The sequence below is a fragment of the Ooceraea biroi genome, chromosome 2 (assembly GCF_003672135.1).
Source record: "Ooceraea biroi isolate clonal line C1 chromosome 2, Obir_v5.4, whole genome shotgun sequence".
Classification (NCBI taxonomy): Eukaryota; Metazoa; Arthropoda; class Insecta; order Hymenoptera; family Formicidae; genus Ooceraea; species Ooceraea biroi.
Window position 1 is genome coordinate 2,932,228 of NC_039507.1, and position 19,232 is coordinate 2,951,459.

General features: G+C 41.2%; 1 protein-coding gene across 11 annotated transcripts in view; it reads right to left on the minus strand.

Moving 5' to 3' along the window:
* The window catches only part of LOC105281789 (AF4/FMR2 family member 4), a 334,516-nt gene extending 317,194 nt beyond the window's left edge, over positions 1 to 17,322 (minus strand). For 7 of the 11 annotated variants that reach the window (XM_026968017.1, XM_026968014.1, XM_026968009.1 and 4 more), the window contains exon 1: positions 16,500 to 17,321. The gene's annotated coding sequence lies outside the window, so the exon portion shown is untranslated. The other 4 variants (XM_026968018.1, XM_026968015.1, XM_026968016.1 and 1 more) reach the window with 3 other exon arrangements.
* Positions 17,323 to 19,232: the final 1,910 nt, after the last annotated feature.

The window sequence follows — 19,232 nt, forward strand, 5'->3', positions numbered from 1 at the left end:
ACAGGAAAGTTCTTTAGCTTTATGAATCTATTGGATTTATTTTATACGTTAATTCATGGCTGCAATTCGTGCGAAATATTTAAATTTTCACGTATAGACAGCTTTTATTAATCCAGAAATAATATCCATAATTCCGTGACATTAAATGTGTATCTTTTTTTCATTCGTACATTTCATTATTACGCATTTATACATTTTTATTTTTGTCATTTAAACATTTCAAAGAGATGTGTGTATATATATATATATGTATACAAATAATATCATTTTAAAATTATAAATAAGCATATGTGTCGTAAAAATAAATATTAACATAATAATGTATTTTAATATATTAATAGAGGAGAATCCCCTATTATGAGATATGCTCCTAATATGAGATACTGGAGTTTCTGCTAAACTAGTGAGTACCATCTGTTAATTCCACCATAAACTTATTACTCTTGGTGTAAAATATATTTAGTGAAAAATTCATTGTTCGTTATTGCGTTTAGCTTTTGCAAGAAAAGGTTTGTGAAATTGTGAACATGTCAAAGGAACTTAAGGTAAGTCTTTAAACCTTGTTTATTACATAATAAAGAAATGGTTGGCAATAAATTTAGTATGCAATGATAGAGTAGAATCGTAGTAACAGGAAAATACGCGATTTGTTGAATTGCTTAATTGTAGAGGTTAGATTTCATGATCGCGGAACCGCTAGGCGCGTGGCTCGTATAATGAGATATTCAGGGTACTCTTAATATGAGATAATTATTGCTCGAATATGAAGAGTATGTAGTGTAATAAAAAGAAAGAAAATACTACGTTAAGGTTAAAGAAAAGTTAATATGAATTTATATTACGAATTTTTATGTATTTAATTTTTATAAAATCTGACTATGGAGGTTAGAGAAACGAGGAAGCGTTGACAGTGGAATCGTGAAGATTTGGCGAAGGCTGTGGCAGCAGTATTTTTATAAAAATATCTAATAAAGTTTTTTACTTGCAATACTGATGTATTTTGCACTTTTAACACCGATTTCTCAAGGTATCTTATATTAGGAGCACACTTTCGCGATCTTGCGTAAAGCTCTTTTTTCAAATTTTTTTAATTTTCAGAAAAAACAATATTTAAATTAGATTTTTTATTTCACCAACCTAAAGCTTATTAAATTCTCTTCAAGAGAACGTATTACATTTTTAAATTCTGCCTATAGATTTCCTTACATTCGGCAAAATCGATATGGTATCTCATAATCGGGGACTTTCCTCTATAATATCATTAACGTTCCAAATATTCTTAAAATATTTTGAAAATATGTTGTATGTGTGTTAGTTCGTAAGAACCACGACACAAATTCACGACATTCAAGATCATATAATAATTTCACATTAATCTTTCTCTCTGGCAAAAATCGTTTTGTCGAAGAAAGTGTACAGTTCAGACTAATGTGACTCGGCATGCCACTGAATCAGGCGTGCTGTTGATCTAGAGCGAATCGTTGATATCGCTGCGGCGCCGACATGAAACTTTGATCGGGAAAAACGAGTCGGTCGGCTTTATTAATAATTATTACGTACAAGGCGGAGCCGGGCAGGCAGACACGACTAACGCGTAGAAATCTCTTTCTCTTTCTCTCGTGACTCGCGTGCTCGAGAATGATCCGCATTTTATCTCTCTCACTTTTTCTCGCTCCCCCTTTCTCTCTCGTTCTCTTGTTCAGCCGGTCGAATCGATATACGTGCACGAATGCGGCTTCGAGCTTCGTCCACTTCTTCTTTCACGTGACTACCGCAGGAAAGAGGGCCGGTCAAATCAATATCTCACACAGACGTTTCGGCCTCGTCCTCGTCATTGTCGCCGCGAGCTCCTAGTACCCTTCGAAGGTCGTTCTCATCGTCTGAGTCCGGCGATGCAAACCGACCGAATTTTTAATTAACCTCCCTTCTTACGATGCCCCCGATCAACAGACGTGGCGCGCGCGAATATCTATCGCGTGCCATGTAAAAGCACGTGTGCGAACGCGCGCGCATGTATGCACGCGTCATTCGAATCGGAATAGGCGTATTAAATTATACGGAACCTTGGTTCAAAATACTCGCGACACTGTGATCTTGAATGCCATTAAAAATTTCCCCAAACGTGAGAAGCGACTTGTTTGCACGACATCAAATTCAATCAGAATATCGACAGTTCCCTCCAGTAATAAATTCTTATTTTTTCCCTATTTTGAAAGTACTTCTTAAGATAATTTTATTCACCTCTTATCAAGGTAGAACATGTTGATGCGTTCTTTGACCGTCTATGAGATTATTTTTATAACTTTAGTAATTTAATAACTCAATATATTGCAATTCAAAACTGTGATAATGTAAACGCCATATAAGAAAACGAACAGAGTTAAGCATTATAACTTTATATTCGTAACACTCAAGTAACTCGAATTCTCTTAGTTTCCAATATGAAATGCATTTGAAGATATTCAAAATTGAAAAAAATGTGTTTATTATCATTTTATTTCCCGCATGTGCTCGTATCCGATTCACAATATTCAAAACGAACGACAAAAAAAGAAAGAACTGTCGTACTATTATTTTAAAACAGCGATATAGCGGATATTAGCCAGAAATGCGGTTTTCATATGGTAGGCTTTTATTTGTCGGGCGGTCCATTTATGACGTCGCTATTATAATATACCGGTTGGAGATACGTGATTGCGGTCGATTGAACAAATCAGTCGATAGACGCCGAGCGCGATGCGCTCGACGGATACGCCAGCGATTTCATCGAGAGGATGAACGGTTACGTGAGAACGAGAGAGAAAGTTACGTAAATAGCGCGGCACGCGGAGTGAGACACAGGAGAGAAAGAGGGAGATAGAGCACAGTGAGGCGGAAAAAATGATTTTTAACATTTCCGATAGATTGCACCTGATTACCCGGACCATACAAGCGAACACGTGCAGTTCCACATGCTAATAACCGTGTATGCCATGAGCACGCTCGTTCATTCGATGGGTTTCCCTTTGTGCGCGAGACCGTGAGTAAAGTAAAAAGAAGAGCAAAATTAACGGAATAAAACAATGGGAACGGCCGGGCTTAAGGGTTGCTGCTGGCTGTGTAATGGAATTAGGTCCAATTAAATTAGCTAAAAGGATTTTGGGTATGTACCGAAGGAGCAAAGTACGTTTTCAATATTATCGTATTTCTTTCTTTTGCCTGCAGAATGCGCCCGTACTCCATTCGCGCCCCTAATGCGAGTCTGATAACTGACGCGTAACTCACAATTCGTACAAGTTTCCAACCGGAATCTAACCGGCTTTCTAACTACCTTTCCCTGCCTTTTCTATTGGTCCTCTATTCCCCTAAAGATGATGAATTATTTGATACTTGTTCAGATTAGGAGTTGAATTGCTTTGTCAAATATTTTCGGGATCAATTTTAATCTGAATTACAATAGAGTCGAAGAATGCTTTTCTCAGAATTATCACATTAATTGTCTCACAGGTTACATTTGTATAAATTTCAGACCATCGATTCCAAGAGAATTATTTTATGCGACATTAAATTTTCAAGTTAGAAACGGATACTTCAGTAGTTTGAGTCAACTTTAAAAATATGCACGTTCGATCGGAAATGTTTATCTGATAATCGACATATTCATACTTATAATTTTGTTACAACAATTCTAGGTTGTCTTATCTCGAGTAATATGACGGGGAACTACATAAATTAAAAGCTGAATAATTCTCGAAGCGTCCAGACATAGTCTTCCATCAACAGTTTATTTTGAAGCAGGACAGAGAAAAAGAGTGAGTTGCAGAAAATACCCAACGAAAGAGGCTCTCGAGAGCTTTTCCACGGAGCAACGAAGATCTGAGCAAACACGATGCCGCGTACGGTAGTAAGTGGATCTTTTTGAAGGGGTTTAGAATTCATGCAGGAACGTCGTCGTAAAAATAAGACACGGCTACGCTCGCCAGTGTCGCGGTACAAATTCGTATGCGCCGATGCGCTATTTTCCGCTCGGTCTTTTTGCATGCTGCGTTCTTTTATACACATACGTATTCAGGAAGAGAATCCGGAACGCGCGCACGCGCGCGCGGAGAACAGCGCCTTCTTACTCACGCGGATAGAGAAGACCGTTCCTCGCTTTTCTGCATCAGCAAACTATCGAGGAAGTTGCGGAGAAAACCGGAAACGCAGCCGCCCAGCCGTGGAGCGCACTGGCCGAATTTCGTTCATTAGGGAAGTTACTGGCCGAACAGAGGAACGCGCGCGGACACGAGAGAAATAATTGACATTCGACCATCGCGCCTAGATAATAACTAACAATAAGCTGGCTGCACGAGCTCGCATGATGCAATTTATTTTGTAACCGATACACGCGTTCGACTACGAATTATACGCATCGCGCTGTTTCATCGCGAACGACAATTAAACGGCGCATCGATGCTGCGCGCGTTCTATGAAAAAAGATCGGCGTCTCGGGAGTTCCCGTCACTTGGGAAAAGGGAATTTACGTATTTCGACGAATCGTGATTTCGACATTTGCTTATGCTGAATGAGCATGGATGGATTTAAATATCTTTTTTATCGATGTTAGTTAAAATTACATCATACCGAAAACGAGCAAATTGATACGAATAATGGCCGCCCAGCTAAAATAAAATATTCACTTTAAGAGGAAAAATTGATGTCAAATTCGTCGTGTAATATATAGTTCGCCATAATCTCTGTAAATTCGACCCGCTGAAATTAGGACAGTCTCCAAATAAGACTGCAGCTCAAGAAAGATATAGAAAATCGTTAATCGGATGATAATTAACAACGCCACCAATGTAACCTCGCGCCAAGATTTTACAGCGTGCACAACGTTTCGGTCGTTAACATGACAGAATTTTTCGCTTATTAATATAAATATGCTCATTAGTATAAACACATACAAAGTAACGCAAGAACCACGCGAGGCAACAAGCGAAACAAACGAAGAGAATTAAACGCCCAGAATTTATACGTACGGTGCTGCGGTTGCGTTTCGCTGAAAGGTAAGCAACTTGGTAGTGGTATCGCGTGTGTAAAGGTAAGCAAACCATGTCATTTACATTTCCATATTTACAGTTGCGAAACGAGTCGATGAGATAATTCACACGGAAATCCTTCAAATTACGTCACGCGTGATGCATCTCGCACTAACTTGTCATTGAGTGAGGCGAAGCAATTCGCGAAAACGTACGAGAACATGTTTCACACGATTTTATTGTAGCTTTCCGTCCGCGAACAATGAGGAAGTCTGTGTTAAAGCGAGAGAGCACCAATACCTCGCATAAAGCCAGGACATTATCAACCGAATGGAAAACAATGGAGATATCGATCGCCGATTCGCCGCGGCATGCATCCCTTTCGAACATGACTCGTTGACGATGCGACGCAAATGCACACCGATGTGCGACTCTCGACTTTACGTTCACACTTTCGCGATTTAAGTGCCTATGAACTAACAAGTTGCCATGTCCGCCGAGATTCGAAACGATCGGTGGAACGTACTTTGTGAAATCACCGTCGCCTATAAAATTATCACAACGCTTGAGAAGTTCTAAACATCTGGACTTTAATAAAATCTCATGCACAATATCGTTCTTTGACCATTATCAAGATTTACGATGACACAGGCACATTAGAAGTAATGCAAGAAGTAAGAATAGTCTCAAGCGATAAATGAAAGTTAATCCATTTTTATTGCGTCTTAAATTTCCATTTTCCTTTTTTTTAAGAGAAAGTACACTTAATATTAGTTTCTTTAAAATTCTTCATTCGTTAGAACGCATCGAAGCAGAATTATTTCTGTACATTATAATCCAACCTTTTACTCCAGCTTCTCGTTGAGGAAAATATCAATCCTTTATTTTTGTCGAAAAATTTGCTCTTGAAAAATAATAGAACAACTATTGCAATGCATTCTAATCAGAGAGCGTCGAAAAAGGAATACTGCATGAAAGCGGTGTACTGTACGAGAACCTTCTGTAAGCAATATTAATTTCCCAAGTGAATATCGTAGTGCATATAGCGAAAAGCGTAACTTTAGCCGACGCGCGTGCACTCGTACGTTCTAATTCGCAGAGAGTGCAAAGTAGCATAGCTACTGCACGGTGGCGAGCCGACTTGTTATTAAAAAATTTCAAAATGGGTCGAGAAGCGGAATCAAGCGGAAAATATTCGACGTTTAGCCGCCAATTCTCATTAGATCAGATGCAACATCGCAAATTGTGCATCGTGTCACAATATCGACATGGCACAATAACATTTTCGGCAAGCCAGCAGTTGCTACGCATTCATGACCTTCGTTGCATACAAATGGTTGCGTGCAATTATATATTTTTCGTCCTAACGAGCCTCCACGCACAGTGCTTTTGAAGTAAAAGCGTGCACGAGATCAGGAGCTGTATATAACGTTCTACACACAAAGCTATTCAGAGATACGCTCGCATCAAAAAATAATCTGGTAGAGAATTAGCAGTGAGTTCCTCCATTGATGCGAATTACGAAAATATAGTAGAATTTCGTTTATTAGAATCGTCGACATTTAAGGGAATTACAGAGAACAAACGGTTGGCAAAACTTTTTGGATTTGTAGATATTCGGTGCTTCAGTTTGCAAGTGAACGTGCTTTTATTCAGATGATAAAAATACACGATATGAAGTAATTAAAATTTCAAATAAAACTCGTAATAATAATTCAAAGATATAAATAATAACAGAATTAATAATGAAAGTAATAAACGTAATTAAAAATGAAATTTATTAAGTGGAATTAAATATTCGTAACTACGAAATAAATTAACAGAGATTGATGCAAACAATTGATGAATATTATATAAATATGTGCAGTGATATTATTTATGATTCTAAAATTACTCTCATACTTGTATTTTCTATTGCAATCATTTATTATCCACACTCCTAGTATCCAATATCAACAATAAAATATCCCAAAAGTTCGTAAAGATCGAACTACACTGCAGAACCGTGCTCCGATGTTATTCAAGATACTGCCGAATACTCCCAAGAAAACGAGCGAACCGCTAAATCCCCCAATACGCGCAAATCGATGGGTGAAACGCAATTAGAACGCGAAATTGGTCGCGTGTGAAGGTGCGAGGGGGTTAAAAAACCGCTCAAAAGCAATTTGACGTGGCGCGGTGGATGCATCAGGCCGCTTTGAAGCCATAAATTCGCGAGGGGTCACGATTGCGGGTGCGGCGAGGGAAGTGTTCGCCGTCCAATCGTACGTTGCGATGTGGCTGCTCGTTCATGCATTTCAACGCTTGCAAATCATTCATTCCGACTCATTGTCGGCAAGTCAGCCGCGCTACGTGCGTTGTCACGCCGTGCAAAATGCAGACATGTACACACACACGTATCTATCTGTCTCTCTTTCTCTCTCTATCTCTCCCTCCCTCTGTTCCTCTCTGTCCGCTGCGCACCATGAAATTCCTCGAAACAGAACGTGGAGAGAAGGGCTGTGCCCTTGAATATTTATTATTCCCGCGAGATCGAATTCTGCGCCGACGAACCGCACGAATTGGCGCGAAAACGCGCTCATTACGATGCAACCGAGCCACAAATCGAAAAAGCATCGTGATCGTTATCGAGAGTTACTCTGAAAAAATTATGTACCGAAAAAAAGAAATATATTTGTCAATGGAGTTCTCTGTTACTTTTTAATATTTTCATCGGAGTTTTTATTTAACTATTTAACACACTGCGCATGAACAGCTCGTCACGTTAATGATAGGTTTATTTGCACTTGCATTATTAATAAATAATTTTATATGTCAACATCGAGTACCACACCACAAGCTAATATAGGCGAAATAAAATAAATATCTACAGTTTATATACGAGGTATCATCGAAAATTATGATTTAGAAAGCTCGCAGGTAGACAAGAATGATAAAAAAGATAGTCCAATCTTTACTTTTTTTGGTCATCTCGAACTTTTCGAATCTGAATTTCAAAACACTACAGAATTATTGCAGAGTGCACTCGTTTTTTACAGTGTTCTGTATAGTTTCATTAACGATTAATTCATCTTCTCGTGCAAAAGGGAAACAGTCTCTGGTGACTTTTGTTATTTTAAAATGGATATGCGGTCAAAGATCGATTACAGCTTCCTCATGTAGAATGAAAAAGCGAAAAGCATGAATTTCTCGCAAATACGCTTCGAGCCGTCACCGTGTAATTCCCATTTTCAACAGTAAATCGTGAGAGTTGGTTCTCGAGTGAGATTTGAAACGGAAAAAACGACTGGCAAGGTTCACTGACAATTACGTGATTGAGCCCGCCATCGAGCGGCAATACGCAATCGCCGAATATACACCGAGGGACACGTGAAACAACGTTCTCGCGCTATTGTGACATGCTGCGCGCTGGAGTCGTATCGGCTGTGAACTCCCGATCGTTCACAGATTACGAAGAAGAGGAGGCTAACAGGCCACGACGAGGAGTAGAGAAGAGGGGAGGATCCAGGCAGAAACGAAATAGGAGAAGGGGTGGCCAAGAGTGAGAGAAGGGAGGGGTTACAAGCGAGACTGAGAGTCCGTTCGAGACCTCCAAAAAAGGGGAACGCAAGAACGCCCGTGGATTTACGTTGATGTATCGCCCGAGGTGAACGAGAAAGAGAAAGGACTGGAGAAAGAGGAGGGGGTGAAGCGGGAAGGGAGGAGGCGGAACAGGGACAGAGGGGAAGAAATATTTGTAGGTTACACCGACGGGTCAACGCCACCCGCCTTTTCCTCGCGAGAGCGCAGCTTGTCATGAGACTAAAATTAAAACGAGGCACATCCCGATACCGGCATGCGTGCGCCGAGAGATGCTCATGATATTACACAGTATCAATACTGTCGATACTATTCGATGATATGAAATAACGCTGCTCGGATTACTCGTTACTCTGAATAGCGATACTTTAATTGCAACACTAGGTAATACTGATAATATATCTCTGCAAAATGAATATCGGACACCGAGTATCGATGTAGACTATAATTTTTAAGATATGCTGTATACTTTTATATTTTTTAACGGTTTGTGTCATTGAATCATTGAATTACAGAAACTTTCTAGAAGTCATGTCACAAGATTGATTTGTATATATTGTATATATTGTACTTATATGCTTTAATAAATATCTCTCCTTTATTTGAACTTTAGTAAACTTCCAATATTAAGTTTGAGCATTATTCAAAAGATCTATTTTATATTTAAACTTTGCTAAACTAAGAAAATAACTTCGTGCGAATAGCGAAAAGTATAAACAAAAATGATATACAGGATAAAATTTATACATTTATTTATATATGATGTTACAAAACTTCAAGAGAGAGAGAGAGAGATTAATTTTTTTAATTTAATTTTTTAAAATTTAGTTTAATAAGAAAAAGATTATGATAATAAATTGCAATAGATACGTGAATGTGATCCGTATATATCTAAGGCATTCAAAAATACATCTTCATGGAAACGGTAAGATGACGCAAAAGTAGATATACCTTAAAGGAATACATTGGCAAGTTTGTAGCTTAAGATGCCGCGGAGGTGCTCTATGCTTGCACGCTTACTCGCGCTGCTAATATCGCCGCCGTTCCTGCCTCGTTTCTGCTTTGTGCACTTTCAAGCGCAACAACTCGCGCTACTCGACGTTACGCGCGCAACCCTCGAATTACGTCGCCACTCTCACCAGCATGCACACGTTACCCCTTTGTGTCTTCCCACTCCCCAAGCTTTTGCCGCTAAAGATTAATGTGCACAGAGCATATTGTAAAACACGGCAATATCAGCAGTAGTACGAATTGGTAATCTGTTGTATACTTCGACGAGCTTTTCTTAGTCAAAATTCTATTACGGACTACACAGAAAAAAAGTAAGTGTCACATCAAAACTTATATACTTGTATATACGCAACAATTTATAATCTTCGTAAAAGAATTTAATAATCTTGAATTTCAACTAAAATGAAATAATGAAATTATATCACGTTAAACGAAGAAAACAATTTTTGAATAAAGCAATTTTGTATAGTTCAATCAAGAAAAATATATTTTTATTATTTAAGAATAATTTTCTTGAATAGAAAGGAAACAATGTTAAATAGAAAATAACATATTTTCAAACTGTTTTTGCGTTGTGCGTTATGTTCAGTTTAGATTACCATCGCGCGGCTGTCTTCGCGTGGAGGTTAACAATTTGGTAGAGTGTGATAATTGTGTATATAATAAATAATAGATATAAGATATAATCCTGTCAACGTGAAAATTATTTTCACTTACGTGGAGGTAAGAGAAAATACGTCTCTTACTTCCACGCCCACGATCTTATTCCGTTATTATTTGACGCATTTTCTAGTCGAGAAAATAATTATATTGTATTCTTCAGGTGACAACTATAATATTGAAATAAGATTATAATATAGTTGAAATTCAAGATTATTAAATTCTTTTACGAAGATTATAAATATTGTTGCGTATATACAAGTATATAAGTTTTGATGTGACATTTACTTTTTTTCTGTGTACTTATCTGCCCTTGCAATTTAATTAATTGAATCGAGTTCCCGTCAACGCGAATTTCACTTGTAATTAACTGAGACACAAGGTTTTGTAATTTGTTTTCAATACCTCTTAACATTTAATTCGACACCTTTTAATTTTCAATATTAATTAAGAACTTAATTAAACATTCGTATTAATTTTTGTTACAGCAAATGCGACTCGCAATTTATTGAGACACATTCATACTAACAAACGATATACGATTTTACGATATATCCTCTCGTATTTATCTTTCTTCTTTCCTTCACTTATCTCGGGATTAATCAATCGATCAAATACTCTTTCAGAACGAGAGCGGAAGTGGAGAACCTACGGGATGGACACGTCCTTTTCAAATTATCGATCGGCGTGACCGCCAATAAGTTTACTCTGTCGACTGTCGTCGAATGCCGTGATTATGCTATATCGAAACGACGTCATTATTACGATACGACTTATCACGTGGAATGAGTTAACAAACTGCCGATAATACGTTACGTTTTTTGGAAATGTTTTACTTGGGCAATAATCTTTTCGAGCGGAATTTACATATTTGGTTGGTTATTAACTCTTATGAAAGCATGATGAATTATTAACAATCCGTGAACTCATGAAAATCCCTCTGTAGAGAAGATCATTTATGAAAAAGAATATCACTTTTTCAAACTCGACTCACATAAGTAATTAAAATTAATTACGGAATTGGTATAATGAAATATTCTTGTATCTCCATTTCTACTATTCCTTATTTCGCTTTTTAACACTTTTGATAAAGCTATTTATCTTTATAGCATATTTTATAATACTATTAAAGTTTAATTTAAATTATATTTTCCATGTATCCATATTGGAACTATAATTACAAATAAAATAAGTGGTGTTTGAAACTATTAATAAGAGAAACAGTATTTTGCAAGTATTTGAGCGTTAAAGTGTATTATTTTTCTAAAAATGGAGATCTACATTTACAGCAATGAGAATAATTCATAATTCCAGTTTCCATAATATTTTGTGTTTTAACATTCCTGTTAATAATCATTTATCTTCATAGCGTGAATTATACTCACATAATATACAGAGTCTGTTTAATTTAAATCTAAAATATCATATGCAGTAATATCTTCTTTAAAAATGTTTACTCTAGTTATACAGCTTAGGATTAAAGGAAATTTTTATTGAAGTGAAACCTACATGTTAATAAAACAAACTCTGCTCTTAAATGCAAATATTAAGAACACAATTGAATGAACCGAAATAATGTAGAAAAAGAATAAAATCGATTTTTTCCTTCCTTACTTGTAAATGTACACATATGTTTAATAATTAAGTAAAATTTAGGCACACTGCAAGATAAAAGTGATGAACAATTACAGATAAAGCCACGAATCTTGACAAAGAATTGCCAACGCGGCAGAACATAAAATTAATAGCTCATTATATTCTCTTTCTCTCACAACTGTATATCTCTTTTGTATGCCAGTAAACCTCAAATCTCTCTTACAAAATCGTCTTTATTGCTATTCGCTCCTTTTTTGGACACTTTTGCAAACGATTTTCGATTAATAATAAACATCGCAACATTATTATTCCTTGTTGTATCTTTGATAATTATATAAAAATCGTAATGATATATAAGGAATATAAATAACAGTAGTACATATCATAATAATTTCTCACTTTTATAAAACATCACAAAACATCACGAAACCGAAAGAATAAATGGCGATCTATTTCTCGACACAAATGCATGAGTTGTTTATGATTGTTTGCATGACATACGATGTGAGTTCCGATTATTGTTAGCTGAAAACAGAACGGTTACACAAATCTCAAAAGACGTGGGCATTCTGCCTGAGATAGTTAGGCATACGTTGCGTCACAGCCCATAAAATAAACAGCTTTCGCGCCTCCAATCTCTCATATATATCTACACGGTTACGGACGATGATGTCACAAGATAATTTCTCGTGATGATGCCGCAAAAGAAAACGCCTGTAATTTAGCGTACGATTATGACCGCAATCTATAACTTTTGACCGATGGCGGCACGAGAAATTGCATTTTGCGACCTTCGATCACATAGCGGAAGAACAAGTTGTAACACGCGAATGCATGTGTCAGATTGTTACATGGGATTCATTGTACTTCCCGGCTGACGTAAACTTCCGGCGTGCAGTTACCTCCACATAGCTCGTATTGAGAGCGCTTGAATGAGAGATGGGATTAAAGCCGTGGATATATACGAACATAAAAAGAATGTGTGCAATATATTTCACGTATTTCACAAGAACTTTGCAACACGCTCGTTTAATTACGATAAAAATTCAAGTTACTTATTTCAATAACGTATTCTGTATATCGCACAATAAATTGCTTTTTTCAACGAGATATTTGCGTTCCAAGCATTATTTTATAACCTTTTTTCTGTGGCCGTTGTAAAATGCGATTAGAATCGAGAGCATTAACTACTCGTCAATCAACGTGACGACTGTGTCATATCATTATGTGCATCTGTTGGAACTGTCGTGTGACTACGGTCAAACATCCCCGCAAACTTGCCCGAGTCTCATTGTGAAAAACGTATCGATTACACGGGTGTCGCTGTAAAGACCTTCGGGTGTCAGACCTTCGGTAGGTAGGTGCGACTTCCTACGGGTACTGTAAACATGCGGAAACCGCCAACTAAACGCCGGCGCTAGAAAAAGGGTCCCGCCGCATGGCAGGGCGATGAGGAGCGTGGAAAAGGTCTCAATAGGATGAAAGACGGCGAGGTCGGAATGTCAGTAGGACACGCCCATTGGAAGGTGCTGTAATTTGATGCGTTTGTGCGCGGATGCACGTCATCAGCGAGCGGACGCATTTACGCGCAACTACCTGTATACGCAGCTCTCTTCCCCCTCCTGCCCTTCCTCTCCTCCCTTTGCCCTCCCCCCTCCTCGCCGTTCGGCATAAAAATTATCCACCCGCGTTACGTCAGATAGAAAAAATACGCCGTGGCCGGCGCGGCAGCTAACTGTATGGGAGAAACGCGATACATGATGTAAACGCGCGCGCACACGTGGTGTAAATATCGACTCATCGAATCGGACTCGTAAAACTCGTAAAAAAAATCCGAATCCCAGGCTCGAGCGAGCGAGGGGACCGGAATATCGCGTCCCTTGTAATTTTGGCTTTTGCCCGCGCCATTGGTCAGGCAAAAATATATGCGTGTCGCGCCATTCTACGCGAATGCTACGAGAGAGTACGTGGCGTTTAAGTTCGCCTCAACTCGCTTCAAATATATTCAATCTCGAAATCTATTTTAGCCAGTTGGCGAAATGAATGGTCGGCGAAATAAATGTAAATGAGAGAATAACAAAGAGATGGTATCTATATCATAATTTATGCAATTATAACATCGTAACCGTGAAAATTCGCTGTATATAGGACTGTATTCTAATCAATCATCGTTACAATAATTCACTGAGAACGCAGCTGATTTAAAAGGAAAGAATTTTATTCCCATTAGTTTTATTGACTAGTCACTTTCCGAAAAATTCATCCTTCATCTGATACATCTGGGATAACACAGATTTCGTGGAAACGTGAGGAGATACATTTGGGAGAAATACTTGACACTAATACGCGTGAAGATAGCTCACAGCTTACTCAACGAGAGTATTTAATTGACAGATAGTCGATAATGTAAGTTTATTTTGTTCAATAATATTCACGCTTTAACCTCTTCTCGCTTTAACCTCTCATTTGCCTATATGCAAAGCGCGAGCATATATTGTTCTACACACAGCAGCGTCAAAAAATGAGATGTGGAAAAATGTGGTTAAAGAGCAAAGGCCAAACTTCGCGGTCAGAACGAAAGCCTTCAGGCGAGGCTCCGAGGTGTAATCGGCAAATGATAACGAGACGCATACGTACTTGTGTGAGACTACCGTCGTTCCCAACTGCGACTTAATACATGAACGATTTTCACGCGACGAAGCCTCCGCCGGGTATCTTCAGATGCACCACGTCATGCGACTATTTAATGGACTCGCAATCGTCCGATACGTCTCAAGAACGACGCAAACGGTTCGAGATATCGAGCACGCATACACACTCTCTCGACGCGACATGCGAATTCACGAAATCCGTTCGCACACGGAAACGCGAGGATTGAGGTTACGTGCGTTTCGGCGCGATCGAACAAGTGAACGCGGCAGTAACGGTATCGCGATGGGTACGTTTCGAAACACGGCTATCGCACCGTTAAGCGATAATTCAGCGGATCCGAGCAGCGAACGCGATAACGATAAGCGCTAGCGAGCGACGACGAAAATTCGAGTCGGCCGCGCACAGATTTCTCAACTGATCGCGCGTGCGGATCTTCAATGACTAACTTCAGGCGCTTGCGCGACCCGTCCTTTTAACACTCGCAAGATATCTCGCACGTTTGAAATTAAATAGATAATGAGCGCACTTCATGCGTATCATACATTGTAATTTTAGACGAATAATGTACTGCATGCTTTTAATTTAGCTTTAGCTCTTTCCATTGCGTATCTTTCTTCTTCTCTGTCGCTTGTTCTTTATTTGTTCTCGATTAATCTTTCAACCATTAAATATCGAGTTTCGCCAGCGGCCACAAAATTGAGAAATAATCAGCATTGTAAAGAAATAATACTCGTGAAATAATCCAGTTTTATGCTTTCCAAATTGTGACAAATTTCAAGTTGTGTGTGTTGCCTAATTTCAGTAAAATACATTGCACCATTAAATGATATTTTCTTTCTTCCTTTTTTATCTGCAGACAAATTAACACTTATAGTATTCAAGTATCTTGCAGACTAGGAACATAGATATCGCCATCTGATTAAATATTATCTATCTGATTAAATCGATTATGCTCTTTTAATAACACTTTTGATCGCAGTGATGTAAATGGCGATATCAAGTTTCATAAAGTTACACTTGATTAAATATGTGTTTAATACACATTTAAAAAACGAATGTAATGTATTTTTGACTGGCTGTTTCACATTTGACTTTTAGATTTTAATTCGAAACCCTGTTTCATATGGAATGAGTTTATATGTGAGATTCCGAATAAATTCAATTTCCAGTCGATTTAGATCACTTTAATCGGGAACACTACAGTAATAGACAATCCGAAGTATAGTATATATAACGGAAATCCTAAAAATATCAATATTTGAATCACCTAGCAAAACTTATTGATCAGTTTGACCTCTTTTAACACATTTGCGCGTGTCAAAAAAGTCAATCGGGAGTTTTAATAATACCATGTTTTCGGTGAAATTATGAAAATTTCATCTTCAGCACCAAATAACGTACTAAGCATCACTAGTCAATTTATGCATCTTACGATCATATCATCTCATTAATAACATCAACATACAATTAAACGCAAAATTAATGTTTATCATTCTGCCGTGCACAAATTTTGGAATATTCATTACGCGGTTGGTGGATCCAACTTGTTCCAACAATTCGCGGACAACGTTAACAGAGCGAGAACGCGCTCCCCAGGAAATTTTCGAAAAACACAACCGCGACATAGAAATGCGCCGTTCCCGAGCGACGTGATGTCATCTCGCGCGCGCGGCGCGCGTAATACACACGTATGCGTATATAGCATCCGCATAAAAGCACACGATGTACTGTGCACACATGACGCCCACGCGGTAAACGTTATGAGGCCTAACTCGATCGGGCTGCCAATTGTCCTACTCGCATATTTACGATCGTACATACCCGCGAAACATACCCGCATTATCCATTCTGTATTTTATATCATCCGTCCTAGCACGTAAATTCGTAACACGCGCGACTCGCACGCACGCACGCACGCACGCACGCACGAATAAAAATGCGGGTAGATAGATATTGACGGTATAAAAAAGCACAATTGGGGAACTCTGTGTGCATCATTACCTTGCTGCGGAACACACGGAGGGTTCAGCCGCGATTTTGCCGTGATGTCGGTCACCTTGACGCTCGATCGTCGTCGACGACCGACGATGACGATAGCGGATAACTCTCTCGTACGTTAGGCTCCTCTTCGGAGTCGTCTCCACTCTGACTCCTGGCACCGATCAACAAAACACCAAGCGAAATTTCTGCCGGGCACACGTATGTATATCTCGCAGCTTCTCGACAGCACGGTGAACACCACTGCTCCGAAACTGTGTCTGACTCGTGCGTTCTCACTTTGCTGTATTACTCCGGTACGGTCTCGCGGGCACGATGCACGATATCCGCGCGAGTGTATCGCGTAACGATAAAAACGACCGTTTTCGCTCACGCTCTGTCTCTCTCTCTCCCTTTTTCTTTTGCTTCCCTCTTACACGTTAGCCGACTCGAGTGCGCGTTGCTGACCCGCCGCTGCACCAATGTTCCAATTCATAATCAACTTTCCCCGATCACACGACTTCTCCCGTTTTTTTCAGCTCCGCGCACGCTGCCGCTTTCTCTTTCTCTCCGAGCTTCTCACTCACTCTCACGTCTCTTCCTTCTCTCTGCTCCTTTTCTCTTCTCCGCGTGATCCGTGACGTTTCTGACGGACCGGAAATGTCAAACGTCGCCGGGATTTAAAGATCGGTACGAGCCGCTGACAGCGAGACACGCGCAAACTGGGTGAACGTTACGGCAACACGGCAACGACAACGACGACGACGACGACGGCGACGTGAATGATGAAGACGACGGCGACGACGACGACGGCGACGTACTACGTGTCGCGACGATGACGACGGCAATAGTAGCGGCTGCGACGACGGCGGCGGCGGCGGCGGCGGCAGCGGCAGCGGCGGCGGCGGCGGCGGCGGCGGCGGCGGCGGCGGCGGCGGCAGCAGCAGCAGCGGCGGCGGCGGCGGCGGTAGCTACGGCAATGGCGACGTACGTCGGGGGCGACGGCAAACGCGACGGTATCGTTTGGTACAACCGGCACTTGAACGGAAACGGAGCGACGTGTATAATGCAGCTGACGGAAGCCTCAAATGCGATTTTTGAGAGAGGGTGAAGAGGTAAGGCGAGCGATGCTGGTTAGGCGACGGGATTGCGACTGCTTGCTGCTTGCTTGCTAGCCGCTAGCGGGGGCCTGGCGCGACAGCGACTGCCCGACGGCAGCGCCCCTCTCTCCCCCCTCTCCGACTCCAGCGAGCCCCACCATCGCCAGTCGCGCGTACTCCCCTTACCCCCTTCTCGAGCTGTTCTCCAGCAACTCGCAATCTATCTCTCTCTCGCGCTGCGCGTCATGGCGTCTCGCCCGCGCGTACGCGTTCCTTTTCTCTCTTTCTTTCTCTCTCTTTCTCTCTCGCGTATCATCCAGCCACATTCCGATGTTCTCCATCGTATATCTCCCTTTCGCTCGCACCCACATTGGATATCCTCTTTTCTCCATCCACCCTCTATTACGGCCATACAGTCTTTCTCTTTCCGTCTATCGTACTATCCCGCTCCCTTCCTCTCCGCAATCCGAGAGTTCTGTCATCTCGCTTGCGTCTACTCCGCTAGATAACTCCACTTTTTCCTTCCACATCCTCTAATGCTACCAAGCATTTCCTCTCTTTGTTTCGGAGTTTTATCGTCTCGCTCGAGATGGCCTCTCTCTCTCTCTCGCTCACGCCTGTCAGATATCTCCTCTCCCTTCCCTGTCCTCCCGCTAACACGGTTCTTCCTTCTCTCTCTCTTTCTCTTTCTCGCCACCCCAGAGATCCCGCTGTCTCGCTTACTCATACGATCGCCACATCGCCACCACCGCCGACGCCACCACCGACGCCGCCGCCGCGACGTCGACGACGGCAGCGGCGACAACGAGCCCGCCGACCGCCCCTCCCCACGGCTCGATAAACCGCCACAACGCGCATGCTCGCGTTTTCCCCTCTCCCCCCTCCTGCATGTCCTATCATTCCCCATATGACTGAACTCCGTCTTCGTCTCGTTCTCGCCGCCTGGCGACTCAGCCTGTCTGCCAGTTCGTTCGCTCGCTCGCTCACTCGCTTGCCTGCTGCTTGCCTCGCTGGAGAACCGGCAATGGGGTTAGGTTAGATTTGGTCGCGCATCGCCTGCTGACTATCACGCTCGCCGCTCGCGGGTGGAGGGGTTTAGTCAGTTACCTCCCTCCCGCTTCCTCGGTGACCCTCGTAGAGCGTCTCTCTCAGTCGTCGCTCGCGATCTCCTTCCTTCCGTCAGTACGGAAACGGCGAAGGAGAACTTACCGCGCGCATACTATACGTCGGAGTAATCTTGTTTCGCCGTGCGTGCGAGGAAGAACGAGCAAACCGGAGCGGGAAAGAGAGAGTGATAAAACCCGAACGCAGAGAGACGAAGGGAGAACGCGCGAGGGAGGAAACCAGACGAGATCGCGGAGGGAAATTCTTTATACCGACGCCAATGGCTTCAGCGGGAAGATCCTCGGACGCGATAGGGACGCAGGATCGCCGCGTCTTTCGCGCGAGCGCTCGGTATTACGTTTGTACGCGCTACGGACGTCGTGAACGAGCTCGGGATTAGACTCGCGATTCGATCTCGTCCGCGCGCGCTGCGCTCGCCCAAATTCCGTGTCGCTTTATTGACCTCAAAATTGGACCGAGCGACTCGCGCGGCCGATTCCCTACAACTGTTCACTCGCACGAATTTCAAAACTGCGAATTTCGAGTACGAGAA